Here is a 17,580-nt window from a genome sequence, read left to right on the forward strand (position 1 = left end):
TAACCAAGCAGTACGCCCACACCACCTCCACCTGGGGCCTCTGGGGAGCAGAGGTCAGCCCCATCTTCACAGGACGCCCATCTCTTCTGCCCAACGTGCCTTCGCAGGACCTGCTCTTTACCTCTAGGGCCGGGGGGCACTCATGGAACACTCACCTCCTTAGTCACCTCCAATTACACTAACGAGGAGGAGGAGTGGTGGGGGGCGGGGGGAGAGAAAGGAGGAAGGGAGAAGGGGGGAGAAGAGGAAAGTCGAAAGAGAAACACAAATCTCAGAGCCCAGAGCCCTTGGACACGGAGACTGGGGGCTGGATGAGGGCCATCCGGTTCAGTGACTCAGGCCGCTCGCTGCCCTTTGTCCCTTGCCACAGTGGTGGGACAGAGAACGGGCTTGCTGCAGAACAAAGAAGTTCTGTGGAGCAGCACAGAAGGCAGAGCTGGCCAGTGAACACCCAGAAAAGAACGGAAAGGCCGTGAACGTGGGCTGGGCCCGAGCACAAGTGCAGTGTCATTGGTGGGTCTTCTCCCAAAAGGGAAACTCATGTTCCCGGTGGGCTGAACACAGAGGACGGAGGCAGAGGTCCTGTGTGAGGGCCACGTGGCTGTGGTGTTAGACGAGGAGGGAGGGTGTCAGGGGCCAGTGGTCACCCTGGATCCAGATCCTGCTGTCCGTCCAGACCCCGGGCAGGGCCCAGGGCAGCACCCCCTTCTCTCCCAGGGCCTTCAGCTCCCCCACCCCCACCCCGACAGGGGCATCTCTCTGGGCCGCCCAGTCCTCTCTCCCTGTTACCAGCCAGGATGTGGAGAGTCCAGATGGAAGCCTTTCCCCCAGGTGTGGGGCAGGTCGTACGTTATCAAAGTGAGAGACCAGAGCTGGGGTTCTGAGACCAGACCAGTGACCACCCCCCACCCCCGGACATTCATCCAATCGGTTGGTTTGCTCCCTGAGTGTAGCTGGTGTCTCCACCTCCCACCTTGATACACCCAGCTGGGACTGTCGCCAGAGGTAAGGAGCTCTGAGAAGCTGCAGGCAAGTGGGGACCCAGGAAGAGCCATGGTGCATTCGAAGGAGACCTAGTCCCCAAAACAGATCTTAGCACGTCAAGCTGCTCTGTTCTCGGAGTGATAAATTGAGCTTCTGGAGGTCAAGAAGACAGAGGGCAACTCACACACACCAGCATTTCACTGAGTACTTAAAATGCAATCATCATTTTTAGGTCACACTTTAGGAATTATCCAACATCTAATTTTCATCGGTGGATGAAGTTAAATGTATGTGAGCCATCACTGCAGGACTGTGGGGTGGTTCCTGTGTGTGGCTGCAGACCTCACCTCGTTTCATAGCAGTGCAGCAGGCATAGGAGGTAAGAGGGCACGCTGTTTACTTACAGTGGGCAGGTCTGCTGCCCTCTGGACGGCGTGCCGTCTACTCTGGGTTGAGGGTCATCCATGAGACCCATCTGTGTCTGTGGTGACCTTACAAAAGACAGCAATACCAACAGAAGGGGGAGCAAACTGATAAGCCACGAAAACTTCCCAAGTGGTAAGTGGGGTACCCTGAGAGTCCCCTACGAAGACCTCTGGTCCAGACCTCCATGGCCACAAAACTCACTAACCAGGATGGATCGCATCCCTTCTTCATCCTACTGTGAGGAAGAGCTGAGAAATGTCACGTAAACTCGTATGGGGGCTTACTTTAAACAGCACAGCTCCTGGGGCAGCCACGGACACAGCCACGTTTCATGTTCCAGGAGAGAGGAGGGGACCTGAGTGAGAGGGGAGAGGACCGTGCGAGCTGCTGAGCTGCGCCAGTCGGCTTGTGTCTTGTGGGGAGAGACCGCCATGGTCCACGGTCTGCACGCCGCGAGCTGTGCTCCCCAGCACTTTATCCGGGGAGAAGATGTAAGCCTGCTCGTAACCTGTAAGGCTCATATCAGCTTTATGATATAGCTAGTAGTCCATCAAACGGCCGGATCAAAATTAAAAATACATGCATACATAAAGAGTATAGATACATAGCGAAACTAGTAGGATGGAATTTATCCAGCACGAATACAAAATCCTAAACTCAAGTTAAATGTGTGCTGTCAGCTGGAAAGAGCCGTGGGGACGATTGAGTCACATGAAAAAGACCCCGTGAACATAATGGCCAACGTGGCAGGTCTGAGAATATCGTGGAATGAAAACAACACACGTTTGGGCTACGTTGATAGGATTGAATATAGAGCTGGCCAAACCGAATTCAGCATATTGGATCCAGACCTGGACACTTTGGAGACCAACTCTTAAGCAAGTTAGACTGGGTCCCAAGGAGAATGCAGAGAACAGTCCAGAAAGCTAGCCACCCCCAGTGACATACTGCAGCCACTGGTTAGGAAGGTCAGCTTCGTAGTCCTCTCCCAAATCTAGCGTTGATTAGCTGTGTGACTTTGGAATAGCTACTTAACCTATCTGAACCTCCGTATTCTCATCTGCAAAACAAGCACAAGCGTAGAAGCCTTCTCTAAGTGAGGTACTTGTGTAAGACATTATGCCCATCTCAAAGTGCTCAGCAAATATGATAGATAAAAATTACCATCATCACCATCACTGTCCCAGCAAAATGAACACAAGTCATCTTCAGATACGTGTCACCTAAGAGGTGGAGCAGGTCCTCTGGGCTGTCCAGATGCAGAGCAGAGGCTGGTGGGTGGGAGGTGTCCAGGGACAAGGGGAAACACCGCTAAGGAAGTGACACCCCCCCCAGATATTTTGATTCGGGAGAATTTCTGGGTATTAAACTTGAAAACCACGGCTGTAAAAGTGCTCAACTTCTCCTCAAAGCATGCAATCATAGGGCAGACAAACGCCAGTCCAAGGTGTTACAGGACACACCCCCGTGGCGATGGCAACTGATGGCAACCCCAGTCCCCCTCCCCCCCCCACTATGATTCTGCAGCTCTTTTCTCTTACACTTTCTGCAGCTTCAGCATTGAATGACGTAAGCAGGACACCATGCTATCCCAAGGCTGTAAAGTATCCCCCCAGCAAGTCCCTTCCCCTCTGGAGGGACCGGCTCCCCTGAGCCCTGGGCCCATCCAGCACCAGCGCAGGGAACAGGAAGAGGCAAAGGGAGGCCCCCCCAACACCTGCAGGACACGGGGTCCCAGTCTCCCAGTGAATAGCCTCCATCCAGAACTCTCAAGAGAGATGCTGAGAAAACATCAAATGGCTTCTCCAATCACGTAGACACAATCACTGAGCTCATTTCAGGACAAATGAATTTCTTATAGAATTTCCTTTCTCCATTTCAGTCTGCTAAGCCCTTCTAGTCTCATAATATTGCCCTTTTCACCAGATTATAAAAGCAATGCATGCCCATTGTACAAAATTTGGAAGATACAGAAAAGTAGGTTTTAATCTCCCTTAATTCCACCAACTAGAGCTAAACAATGACTATATTTTGTAACGTATATGTATAGAACATTTATTTTACAACATTTGGCTCACTTCTTACAAGTGGCACCCTTTCTGTCACTTATCATTACATTATGTAAATTTTCCAACTCATTAGATATCCTACAAAATGAGGACTGATTTTCCACTACATAGAGTTTACTGTATTGGACAATCCCCTATTTTAGCTATTTATGTTTTCTCTAATCTTTTGATATTATTACAACACTGAAATAAAAATGATTGTGTGTAGCTTTTTATTATTTCTTGCCAATAAATTCATGAGAGGTTTATTGTTGGGTCAGATGGTTAAAGCATTAAGAATCTTGATAAAAAGTAATAAAATTTCCTCCAGAAAAATTGTACCAATTTGCTCATAGCTGTATCTGAGAGTATTTGTATCATTCAACCTTTTGCCAACTCTGGGCTGGCTGTTACCTCGTTATTTTATGTCAAGGTGATCATTGAAAAAAAATTTTTTTATTTTACCGTGAATTATTTGATTACTAATGGGGTTGAACACTTTACTTATTTTTATTGGCCATTTGTCTTACTTCTGCAAATTCTCTACTGATGCCATCTGCTCAATTATCTCCTTGGATGTTCAAGTTTTTCTTATTGATCCTTAAGAGCATTTTTATATTTAAGAACTTTAACTCTTTGTCATATGTGAATATTTTTCCCAGTGGATTTCACTTGCCTTTTAACTTGAAATACTATTTTTAATTTGCAAATATTTTAAATTTAATATAATCAAACCTATCGATCTTTGCCCTTATGGGGACTTCTCCGCTCTAAGATCAGATAAGTATGGTTTTCCTCCCTTTCTCCCCAAATTCTTTTAGGGTCTTTTTTTCATATGGAATTATTTAATCAACATGAAATCTATTTGGAGGCCTGATGGGAAGTAGAATTCTAACTCTTCTCTTCCAAATAGTAACCTATTAGTAAGCCAGTGTCCCAGCACCACTTACTGAAAACCCATTCTTTCCCCAGTCACGTGAAATGTTCATCTTATCAAATACTAAATTGTTTTAAAATATTGCGTCTGTTCCTCAGTTTTCTGTTTTGTCTTATTGATCTAGCTTTTTCACAGTATTTAACATTTCTTCATAATACCTTTTAATTTGGTAGAGCAAATACACCATTCGTTCTTTTCCAAAGAGTTTTGCCTATTTCCATTTATTTGTTATTTCTTAAAGAACCACTTGGTCAACTTCCAAAAATATCCTGACATGATTTGAAGTGGAACTGTTTATATATTTTCATTAATTATAGGAAAAGTGTATTTTTTATAATATTGTGTCTTTATAATTGGGGATATGGCATAGCTTTCCATTTAGTTAAATGAAAAAATTTTGGTTGTTTGGAACTTGAGTTCTGTACCCTTCTTAAGCTTACTCTAAGATATTTTATACACAATAACGAATACGATCTTTTCTCTCTTAAATTTTTAAACTAGTAATTGCCACGTGTAGAACACCTATTGACTAATGCTTCTATGCTATAACTAGCCATTTTAGGACAAACTGTTTTAATAGTTCCAATAATATTTTCAATTTACTCTCAAGAGAGTTTTTCAGGTAAACCATGAAAACATCTACAAATCATGATAATTTTTTCTCTGCCTTTTGGCGATATATAATATGACTTATGTTTTTCTTATCTTATTGCATTCTCTACAACTGGTAGGTCAGTATTATAGTGGGAAAATTAGCTCTCTTGCCTCATTCTTAAGTTGAATGGGGATCTCTTGATTATTGTACCCTGATGTCTGATGTTAGGCTTTGGCTTAAGAGAATATTTGCCAAGTTGAGGAAGACTCATTCTACTCCTAATCGGCCAAAACGTTTTTGTTTTTTTAATCATGAATAGAGTCTCTTAGAAATTTATCAAAATGGATATTGTGGTTCTATCCTTCAGCCGACTGATGTCATAAGTTAGTTACTTTATCAGCACCCTAGACTAAGCCAGCATCTCCTCACTGACATAAATCCTTTTTGAATGAAAGTTTTGGTCAAGGTGGAAGTCGATTTGATCTCAATGGGTGTAGATGGAGGAGAAGGCAGAGGGGACAGCAGGAACTAAGCTGCAGAGATCGGCCTGGTCAGAACGACCTTGTGACCCAGCGTGTCTGGAGTCTGGTCGGTGAGGGAGGTGCTGCCAGGATGGGGCTCCAACCAAATCTTCCTGGAGAACTCTGATGAGTACCAGCGTGTGTTTCCACGAAGATTTAATGATCTAGCCTCCCTCTCCTTCTCTCCCTTAATATCCATATCTATCTCTCCTAAAAAAAAAAAAAAAAAAAAAAAAAATGAAAGCAAAACTTTCTTTTCAAAGGAAAAAAGCACTGTTTTAAAATTTTAAAGCAAATTCCTCAAATCATGGAGATTCCAAATAAAAATCTCTTCACCATGTACAGACAAACCTGGAACCGGAGTGTGTCAGAATTACGTTCTCTGCCTACACACGTTCGGGAAGCACAGACTCAGGGCTCGAGGGCCAGACCTCAGGATGGCTCTCACCATCCAAAACTCAGAGCCTCCGGACTGCCAGCAGCTGTCCCCCGAGTCTGCCATTGTCACCTGCCTGCTTGCCACCATACATGGCTGAAAGGCTGGCACCACACATAAAAGCCACCTCGGGACTAAAGCCACTTTAAAGCCAAGTGCACCATCTCGGAGTCTTCTTCTGGACCACCCCTCCCTCTGAGGCTCCCACCTTTGCGTGAGTTCTCTCGAGCTGCTCACACCTTGCCCACCTGCGCCACGGGGAATGATGGCCTCGTCCTACAGGCTTCTGGGGACTTAAAGGTCACTCCCAGAAAGCCAACACTTCCCTCGAAGCTGGAGAGGAAGACACTCCCACCCCCTGGACCCACGGCTGGGACAGCAAGACTGACACTTGAGTTTTGCCTGACCTTACGCACTCCACATAACACTGTCCCCCAGTGCCCTGCCCTGGGTGGTTTAATCATTTCTTAAAAACAATACAAATGGAAAACAAAGTTATGTGGATCTGCTCAGAGGCTGCAAGGCCTTGGCCGCTTTGCGGCAGACAATAGAAGAAAGACTGCAAACAGATAGGAAAGAAAACATGATTAAGTCACAGAGGTGACATTAAATCAATAGAAGCAGTGGGAGATCGATACGGCCTCACTCTGGGTAACGGCAGCGGTGGGCACATATTTTCAGATTGCTGCAGAACTGTTTCCTATTCGCACTGTACAAGGAGATATTTTGGGGGGCCGTGGGGGGGCGCTGCCACTTTGCTAAACGTCTGATGGGTTCCTGGAGTACGGTTACACGTCTGTGCCTTGGTCTAGCAGCACAGCCCGTCAGCCACAGCCCCGAGCACACGTCAGGCGCCAGTACCAACAGCGGACAGGGCAGCTGGGCGACAACCAGACCAGAGTTGCTCTGAGCCAACCGACAGGAAAATGACGGCATGGCCATTGGCCACTGAGGTGACCAGGCTGGTGGAAACCCAGGTCACACCAACAGTGTCTGCGTCGCGTAACACTAGACCACAGACTGGGCTCCACAGCTGGAGAGCAGCACAGCCAACAACTCCATGGACACAGTACCAGCAAGGAGAAAATTTCAAGCTGAGAAAAGGGTCCCTGGGTGCTCGCGCAGACAGTGCTGCTAGCCAACCGATGACCTTGACTTAAGCTCCTTAAGCTCCCTCGGCCTCCGTCCCATCCGTCTCTACGGGCCCGTGATCTTAATATCTTTTTCAACCTCCGAACTTCTCATCCTATAAAAATGGGACGGAAATGGCTGTGAAGCATTTTTGCATGGTGGTAACCACGTCAGGGGGACGAAGAGCCGTTGGGACATTTTACAAGCCCTCTGAACCAATCACACCTGACCAGTTCTAAACACAGAATGTTCCACCAGTGTCCGGCCATCAATTGCAGCACGGAGCAGCGGCAGGGTATGGCCACGGGCGTGCGGTTGTTATTAATAGGGAGGTTGGATTTTCAGGACAAAAATAACATCTTCTGAACCAAGGAAGTGGGAAGCTGTAAATAAAATATATGCAACTGCCAGCTGAGGAGAGTGTACCCGATGGAACTCTTCAAAAGATTTCACTCCTCGGGTCCTAAGGGCTGTTCAGGACAAAAAGGTTTTTGGATTCTGATCTGAGGGGTGTAATTCAGTAACAGGAAACCTGGGCTAATTGTCCAGAAATACTGAGAACAGATGAACAGGGATACACGGGCAAGGAGTGGAAAGAAGGAGCAATGGTGTCCCACATGGACAATGCAGTCGGGGCTGTGACATGAGTAAGGACAGGCTCCAACTCCGTCCACACAAGGAGGAGGCAGAGGAAAGACAGTAGACCAGGGTGCCCAGGCCCGCAGCCAGAGTTCATGCCACGCAGACCAGCAGCAAGGGCTGTAAAGAGGCAATAAAACCAAAATATTCAGGAAAGAGGTGTGGTCGCTCAGTGGATGAACCATTGGGTAAAGCTGCAAGAGAGATGGCTTAGCTCACCCAACGCAGGGTCACCCCCAACCCATGCACAGTCTCCACTCCCCGGGAAAGCCAGGCCCCAAAATGCTGAGTGTGCAGTTCAGCGGGAGGGGTGCTTGGTGGTCCAGAAGCTCCAAGGAGCGGACAATGTGGCAGGCTGGGGACGGTGGTATAAAGGAAGCAGGGGTGGTGCCGGGTCCTGGAAGACCTGATGATGAAAGGGACAAAACAGCATTCCAGGCCAAGGGACCCTGTGGAGTCACAAAGGGGAGGCAAGTTTGGGGCACAAAGAGTGCCTGGGTCCACCACGGGACAGGGAAAGGTGGCAGCAGGAGGGAGATAGAGACACCGCTGTCCAAGCCTCTGCACACCTGGCGAGGGCCTCTGACGCGTGCAAAGGGGTAAACGTCTCACACAACAAGGCTGTTGTATCTAAGACTGGACTTGTCTCCCGTTCAGGCCACCCAGAGGAATACACGTTCTTTATTCATTTTAGGAACATTTCTGATATAAAGTCTGAGCGCGATCCACGATGGCGGAATGCACACTGTGCCGCTGCCTTCCACAGACGACTAAATTATACAACCACCAACCTGCAGAACCCCCGGAAGTCTGGCGGAACAGAAGCTTTATAACTAAGGATGTAAAGAAGCCGCGCTGAGATTGGCAGGAGAAGCAGAGATGTGAAACATGCTGACCCCGAACTAGCTGAGAACCAGGAGGTATCTCTCGATCGCAGAGGTTCCCCCAGAGGAGCAAAGGATCCCCCACACCGGCCTCCCAGGCCTGGAGCACTGGTGCCGGGAAGAGGAGCCCCCACAACACCTGGCTGTGAAAAACAGTGGGGACACCGACAGTTCAGGTGGGACTGAAGGCCTCGGAAAACCCAGGTGTCCTCTTAAAGGGCCTGCGCACAGACTCACTCGCTCGCAGGCACTCACCTTGGGCTCCAGCGGAGGGACGGTGACTCAGGGGGACATCAGAGGCATACGGGGAGCAGACTGAGGCGTGTGGCCACAGGGCGAGGCAGTCGCTGTTTTCCCTGTGAGGAGACCTGCCCGGTTCAGCCAGCAGGCAGGTGCCATCGTTTCTGTGTTGAGCCCGCCCCCTATGCTTACGGCCAAATCTGAACCTGATTGGCCTGGTGAGCTCCCGGGCTCCGCCCATCTGACTCAGCTGGGACCCCGCCCCACCCCACCTTCACACAGCTGGAGGCGCTTTCTCCACAAGCAGCCAGCCCCTTGCACTCTTTCTGGGAAAACTATCAGCGTCCACAGGCCCCAGGTGGGCAGCAGCTGGCCTCAGTGTGCTCTGACACTTTTGCTGAGTAGCTCCAGGCTCAGCACGGGCACCAAACCAGAATTTATGTGAATCTGGTGACCACAACTCTTCCCGTTCTAGTGACTCCCTGACACCCTGCCTCACCCAACTTAGGTACCACACGAGGTTTTATCAGCGGTTGAACCTTAGAGGGGCCAGCAGATGGTAGCAGGCCTCAGGGTGTCCTGGCTTTTTGCGGAGCTAGCCCAGGCCCAGCACTGGTGGCAGAAGTCCTCGGTTCTCAGTGTGGCCTCTCACACGCGCCTCCTGGTTTAGCACAGGCAGTGAACAATTATGGATCACTCTGTAGCTCCTACGAGGTAGCCCCCAGCTGGTCACAGTCTGACCACTATGCTGTACTCCTGAGATTAATATAAAATAGTATTAACTGTCAACTGTAATTGAATAATTAAAAGGGGGGAAAGGTGTGGGGGAATAAGAAGTCTCAGTTTCCAGGTATAAAACAAATAAGTCCTGGGGATGTAATGTACGACATGGGGAATATAGTCAATATTGTGATAGCAGGTACAGTGTCAGATGGTGGCTGGGCTTATGGTGAACACTTCCCGAGGTATATAAATGTTGACTAACGATGGTGTGCACCTGAAACTAATATAACATTGTATGTTAGCTATATTTTAATAAAAAATCTTTTGTATAAAGAGTCATACAAAGTCAACCCCTCATCTTCAAGCAATCTCTGCTTAGGGGTGGGGGAGCTTCCCTTAAAAAATTCTGGGCAATGTAACAGTTACAGGGCTGTAGGCACAGCACAGGGAATACGGTCGGTAACATAACTATAATAACTATATGTGGTGTCCCATGAGGGCCAGACGTACCGGGGATCACTTTGCAATGTACATCAACATCTGATCACTATGTTGTACACCTGAAACTAGTGTAATGTTGTGTGTCAACTGTAACTGAAAAATGAAAAAACATTTAAAAAAAAATATTTCTCACGAATCCTCAAAGTTCTTTCAAGGGAAAGGAGAGTAGTGAAGGACATCCCCCGTCTGGGGAAGCTGGTGTTCAGGAAGGTGACCCTGCCCCCAGATGACCCGTGGCCCATGCACAGAGGTGAGACACACCTGGCTAGGTGATGAGACTTCTAAAGCCCCCCCTCCCACAAGTGGCCCCCACTGCAGGCTGTGGGAGAATGGCCAGCAGGAGCTGGATTCTGCGCCCCTTTTCCTCCCTTCTGGTCGGCCGGTCCTGTGAGCTCACCAACCCCGATAAGATCGCAGCCCTCGAGGCGTGCCTTCTCAGGAACTCTCCTTGCAAAATCAGATTAATTAATCCAGGGCCACGGGACAGAGGCCAACAATGGCGGTCTATTCTCCCCCAGCTGTGCGTGAACAGCCCCATGGAACGTGTATAAGCACCGTCGTGCCTGGCCATTGCAGAGCCCTGGGGGCTCTTCTGCTGCTCACTTCACGAGCTCAGGGGCCCCACAGTAGGTGAGAGACAGGCTGGGACCCATGAGGCCGCTGTGTCCATCACACTCTGGGCCTCCAAGGTCCTCAGAGGAAAACCTGACTCACTCCACCCCCAGGTGTAATGCCCCTGTTTGGAAAAAGTCTGACATGAAAACTGAATTCACTCTCTGGTCAAAATAGACAGGCTCGGGCCCTTGATAATGGCAGGCAGTAGGGGAATTGTAGAAAGAGCCCCAGCCTTCAGTCACAGGGGACTCATACCCTGTCCCTGAGGGCAGGACACACACTCTACTTACTCTTTATCCCCAACAGCCTCAGGGCAGGGCTTCCTCTCATGAAGTAAGTGCTCATTAAACATCTGCAGGCTGAATGAATGAAGGAATGAATCCCGGTGTGAGTGGGGAGGACCCAGCAGATGCTGACCACTAAGTTGCGGCTTCCTACAAAGGGCAAAAAAGCATTTCAGGTGTGGCCGGCTCGGCCTCGACCATCCACCTTCTCCTGGGCAGGCACCACAGTCACCACGGCATCAGAAGAGCATGGCTGCGTCCCAGTGGAACTTTATTTACAGACACTGAAACGTGAATTTCATGTAATGTTCACGCATCATGGACTACTGCTCACCCTTTGAATTTTTTTTCAGTCATTTAAAAATACGAAAACTATTCTTAGCTCAGCAGTCACAAAAAAAAGAAGTAGTCCACCAGGTCGGCTGACCTGTGACCCAGGGTGTGACTGAACAAGATCCCACAACAACCAAGGAATCCTGCAAAAGAAGGCAGGCCAAGGCATACACTTCACTCCCAGATTTCCACCACAGCTACCAAGCGTCTCCTTTAGCAACACAAATCCTAAACCTGACTCCACCTCTGAAGCCAAAACCACTGCCAGGACCTCCACCTCCACCTGCCGCCCGGGACCAGCCCTACAGCTGACATCAGCGTCACATTACTGAGAATTCTGAGGTTGTTTGTTACGCGGCATAACCTTGCCGATCCTGCTGATACAATCTCTATGTTTTCCATTTTTCAGCTTTAGAAATTATCAATTGATTGCGGTATGAAAAGTGAGGGTCTGCTCACTGACACTGCTTCTCACTACCCTTTAAACAACAGATGATAACTATGTTACTATTCTCAGTTCTTCTGTTGCTTATCTTTATAAACTTAGATAATACACTTTATTTCTTCTACCACCTTTAAAGGTGTCTCCTGATTTTCCACTATGTAAATCAGGGCGGCAGCAAACAAACCCATCCCCACCCCCACCCCCACTCCACCGCCTCTGCTCTCGGTACCACTTTTAGCAATTATAATTCTATTTTTTCACTGTCAGGAATAACTAACATTGGCATTCAGTGTTGAAGCCATAATTAAGCCTTCTGGGCTTTATTCCATTCTAGGAGATAAACAAAAGGTTTTAAAAACAGTAAGTGCATTTATACAATAGGACTGTACACAGGTTGTTCCCTTCAGACAGGTGGTTTGGTCCAGTTTTATTATCTGCAGTCCAAAGTTAGGGTCCTCTGCTGCCCAAGGGAGAAGGTTCCTAGCACCGAGCTTACACAGCAGAATGAAAAAGGCATTATCCTGAATTTCTGCGAGAAGTCCACCCAATTGTAAAGATTCCTGTTCTTGTAAGCCTGCTACGTGTGCACGTGTGCTGTCCACCGGGCTGGGGGCGGTGCCGAGGGGTGGGGCAGGGACAGACAAGGGAGGGGAAGAGTCCTGAGAATTCCCAGGACAGATGGGTGACTTGGCCCTGTCTCCCACCTGTTTCCCAGTCTGCATCCAGCCCATCAGAGCTCTGCCACACAGAGCCGCTGTACCCCAAAACAGCCACACCCCAAACCCCGTGAGTGTGAGGCTTCTGTGCACTTCAGGTCTTGCAGAAATTTGTTGAAACGTCTTAGCTCCTATCAACCCCTTATGATCTGTTCTCTGTGAAGGGTTTATTCCTTTCGTTTTCTTCTTCACTACCCCTTCAGCAGCGGGGAGAAGCAAATGTGGCTTGGCGACTTCTAAATACCAGCATCTCTCAATGAAATCAAGAAGCTCTGCTTCGTTACCAAAACATAATTGTATATATACATATATAGAAAACAAGACACAAGCCTTTTTGGTGACATGCTCCACAGAGCATGGTGGCTGCTCTGAACTGGCAGGTGACTGTCCCTGGGGCGTGCAGGAGACAGGCCTGGGGCTGGCGGGTTCTTCCATCCGGCAGTGCTGGACAGCTCCACGCCACTCTGCCCTCCCTTCTGGGCTCTGCTCTCCTCCCAGAAAGCAAGGGACGCTAGCAGCCCGGGAGGTCCCACAGGGGGAGGCAGCTATGGGCAAATGCTCCCCCACCCTGAGGAACAACTCCGGAGTCCTCCCAAAAGCCCCGTTGGCTGCCACCGAACCCGATGGCACCCTCCAGCTGTGACAGTCCTCCCTGCTCACTCCTAACACGTGGGAACACCTCCCAAATGAATACTTTCCCGCCAGTCACACCCAGACTCTGCTCACAGTGGCGTTCTCACCAGCACAGGGAGAACCGTGCCCACCGACCTGAGCGGCTGTGTTTACCAGAAGGTGCCACCTTGCCACATGGGACGACAGTGCAGGCGCCTCGGGAGTTGGGTCTGGGTGAACAGGTGATCAGGACACTTGGTCCCAGCAGGTAAGGGGAGGGGAGGGGCCAGTGAACAGTGACAGAGGCCCCGTTACAGAGGGCCTCGTGTAACAAAGGGGGGACCATGCCTGCGCCTGTCTGCTCAGGCTTCTTGCTGGGATCTACCGGCTGCTTACAGCATCCAAAAAATAATCCCAGAGGAACAGCCACTATCGTGGCCCCTCCAGCCCCGGGGCCACCAGGGGGCCAACACAGAGACTGGCCAGGGGACGCGGTCCCCGCCCCACAAGAAAGACACCTAGGGGCCGTCAGCTGCCAGGGGAAGTCCCTGTAAGCGGCTTTCTTTTGGAAAACCACACCAGATGCTGTCATCAAGGAATTCCCAGCCTAAGGGAGAGAGAAAACAGCCTAATGCTGTGTCCCCCAACCAAGGGACACATTCTCACAGTCCCGAGCAGGAAGAGGTCAGGGGGATTGAAAAGTGGCGCCAAGGCCTTGTAAGTGGCTCCCAATATCCACCTCCCTCCCTTTCAGCCATAGGGTCTCCCCACCGCCTCCAGCTTCACTGGGGTGCACGGCCACAGAGCCAGAAGCCACACCCCCAACCTCCCTGGGGGCAGGGTCTGACCATGTGACAATTCACACCAATGGAATGTGAGAAAGGGACATGGAAACCTTTGCACTAACGCCGTGGGCGATGGGGACTTATCCTTTGTGCCCTTCCCTGCGGCCCCCAGAGTGCTGCAGGGGGGCCTGGGCCCAGACAGCGAGCCCACATGTTGGTCCTGGGGCCCCACAGATCCTCAGGGAGCACAGCCCCTGGGCTGTGCTATGTAAGAGAAATAACGCTGGGCTCTCTGTTACAGCACCTCAGCCTAACAAGGACAGGGCTACATTGATGGGGGCGGGGCATCCAGGAAAGCCTCCCTGGGAAGGTGCTCAAAGTGGGACAGATGGGCAAGAGAATGCCCGAGGTTTCACCCTCAAGGCAGCAAGCCCTGGGGCACACGGGCGGTGGCTAGAGGTCGCACGTGGGTTTCCAGGGAGGTCCAGGATCCAGAGCCCTGAATGAGGACCAGCCAGACCCCCTGCGGGTACCTGCTAACTGCTAGGAGCCCTCCAGAGCACACCGCACTGTCTTACATACATGTCAGGTCACACGAAGAGGGAGGCGCTGCTGGTCCCACGTCACAGACGTGGAGTCTGACCCGAGAAAACACCAAGAGGGTGGGATTACAGCAGGCTGGTCAGGTGCCGAAGCCCATTTCCCTGTCGTCTTTTTGCATCTACTGAGTGCAAGGGGAGGGCCACGGGGTGGGGACAGAATGGACGTGACTGCCATCTGACTTGGGGAAAAGCGTGTCCCCAGGGCTCAGGAAGGACGGACTATGAGCCCCCAGGTGGGACACCATTCAGATGACAGATAAGGCAAAGCCACCCCAGCCAGGGCCAGCCTGCCCCACGGGAGCAGAAGCCCCGACAGGGAGCCCCAGAGCCCTTGCAGGCCCTCTGCCAGGAAACCTTCTCTCCTGAGGCCTCCAGAAGGGTGGGGCCACGCCCTCTGGCATTTTATCATCAGGCTAAACCCGAGAGTCCTTCTAAAGTTGAAGTTTGCATTTTAACTTGTTTTAAATTGCAAACAAGTTTCAGGCCCATCAATAGGTAAGTCTGTACGAGCAGCCTTCCCTCGTCCCCTTGGGCCACGGTGACAAGAAGTGCAATCGATGGAGGGACCGAGGAAGAGAGCTTTGTGCTGGGCTGAGACGATGGCACAACACAGCAGTGTTTGCCCTCCTTAAGAATAACATTCTCATTTATAAAGTGTGAGTAACAAAGTCAATACTGCTGGGACTGGGCGACAGCAGGTGGGGCCGGCTTTCTTGGCCTTTTGACAGGTGACTAGATAAGACTGTTCCACAGGCCTTGCGCTCAGTAAATCTGCGCCCCCATCTCAGCCGCCCGATTTCCCAGGGGGTTGTCATGAAGATGAGACGCAAATACGTGAGAATAACGGCCTCTTCCTAGCCCAGGAACTTCACTATTCGAGAGTCACGTTCAAGGTGAAGTTTGCATGTAACGTTTTCTAAATTGCAAGCAAGTATTGGGGGGCCAGTTGGTAATTGTCCTAAACGGGGAGCCTGGGCCTGGTACCCATTTGGGGGTGAAGTGAGGAGCGAGGAGGGGTGGCAGTGGGGTGCCTCCAAGTCGCCTGGGAAAGAAGCACCAATGACATCACTGGCACGGTGATGGCACAGGGCACGGGGGTGACAGTGAATTTCCGATACCTGGGCAGGTGTGCGGTTGACCCCCCCAATCACATGCGCAGGCAGGCGGCCTAACTGTTTATAGGGCCTGCAGTGGGACTGCCTCTGAAGGCGCCAGCCGGCCGCAGAACTGCACTCAGGAAACTGGAGCCATACGTGTGATCGTCAGGGCTCCGTGGCCAAGTTGCCCTTGCCACTTGAACCTCTGCCCACCCCCCTCCTGGCAGGAAGACCCAGAGCCCTGCTGTCCGCCCCTGGGGCTTTGCCTCACACAGGACATATCTGCTCGGCAGACAGGACCAGATCTCAGCTTCTCCAGGAGACAAGCCTGGCGAGAGTCCCCAGGTTCCCTTTTGGCGGCAGGAGTAGACCCAGTTCCAGAACCTTGGGGAGCAGCGCCAGGTGCCCCTCTCGGGCCCAGGGCTGGAGGAGGTGCCCCAAGGTCTCGAGGCCCATCAGTGTCACCTGGGGGACACTCGCTCGCTGCTCCCTCAGTGGGCATATTAGAGATATTCCCAGTGATGGAACTGTGCCTTGGCAAGCCCATGATAGGGCTGGCTGCCAAATGCTCTCCCAGAAGAAGGGGCCGTTTTGCAGGAAAGAGGAAAAATGATTGCAAATATGAGCTGACGTCAGCTTTGTCTTCAGAGAGACTAAAAGTTGGTAGCAGGGTGAGGTCATTCAAAACGCACTATCTGCACCTTCTGAATTCTTTCCATCCCTGTGGACAGGAGGGGCCCTAAGCCGAGGCCTCTCATGTTCTAGGTCTCCCCACACCAGGAGCAACTGCCTGGCTCTGGTGTGTGACGTCTGAGACCCTCAGCAGGAAGTTACTTAACTCAGTCCCTCAAACATGACTCTATCTCTGGGGTTCTCAAGCTGAGGGATACCTGCTCTGGGAGAACCTGCAAGAGTCCAAGAGAAACGTGTGCCTTAGAAACGTCGGTGTTGTGTGTGCATGCGTGTACATATGCATGTGTGTACGTGTGTATGCATGCATTCTGTGCATGCGTGCATTTGTGTGTGCACAGGCGAGTGGACACTCACAAGCAGAGGCCTGGGAGATCTCAGGGCTGAAGGCAGCCTACGGCCAGTCCTCCAGAACAAGCAAGCGTCCACGTGGACACGTTGTGTAAATCTGATTATCTCAACTCTGCTCAGAATGGAACCCACTGGATTTGGCTGAAATGCCCGTGCTTGTAACAGACGTTTAAAGAATCTATGACCTCTAAGTGGAAAGCTGGTCACAAATCCCGTAAACATCTGGTTTCATGAGCCCATAAGGGACAGAGGGGTAAGACCGGTGCAGTCGGGAGCGTGGGTGGTGGTGCCGCCTCCAGGAGGAGGCCTCCCGGTGACCCTGGGTCAGGTCCACTCAGACGCTGACCCTCCTCCCCAGAGCCACCAGGCCACAAGCAGAGCCCAGCACATGAGCACTGAAGTGTGCTGGGCGTCAGAGTCCGTCTGTCTCTGCAAACGGCTGACCATGAACTTTATCCGAGTTCAGGGAAAGCAGCCTTCAGGTAAACAGGCCTAGTGGAAACCCCAGCGTCTTGTACATTTAGCAAATGAGTGGAGATAAGATTTCCTTGTTGACAGCGTGATGGATGCAACACCAAGGAGCCGGCCCGACCGCTGTGTCCTTCCAGACTGTCCCTGACAGGGAATGGGTGACGGTCCCCAGGGGCTGTGGTTCTGCGACTGCCAAAGCCCGACAGAGCACCAAAATGAATGCCTTGGTTTAGCATATGTGCATAGCTTCGTGCTGGTTCTTGTCATCTGGATCAGGGAGCAAAGAGCTGCCGACCTCAGAGAAGGCTGAATCATACACTCACGTCTGCGCTCCGAAAGAAACCCCAATAAAGTGTGCACAGCGTGTCTTGGGGTTTGGCTCCTGGGGTGCTGGGGAAATGAATGCGTGTGCCTTACCCTAAAACCTTAACCCAAGACACACAGGAGAACTGCTCTGCTTCTTGGTGACACTGACAGACAAAGCCAAGTCTTCCCTTCCCCCCGCCTTGTCACA

Source organism: Rhinolophus ferrumequinum, chromosome 26, assembly GCF_004115265.2.
Source record: "Rhinolophus ferrumequinum isolate MPI-CBG mRhiFer1 chromosome 26, mRhiFer1_v1.p, whole genome shotgun sequence".
In the NCBI taxonomy this organism is placed as follows: domain Eukaryota; kingdom Metazoa; phylum Chordata; class Mammalia; order Chiroptera; family Rhinolophidae; genus Rhinolophus; species Rhinolophus ferrumequinum.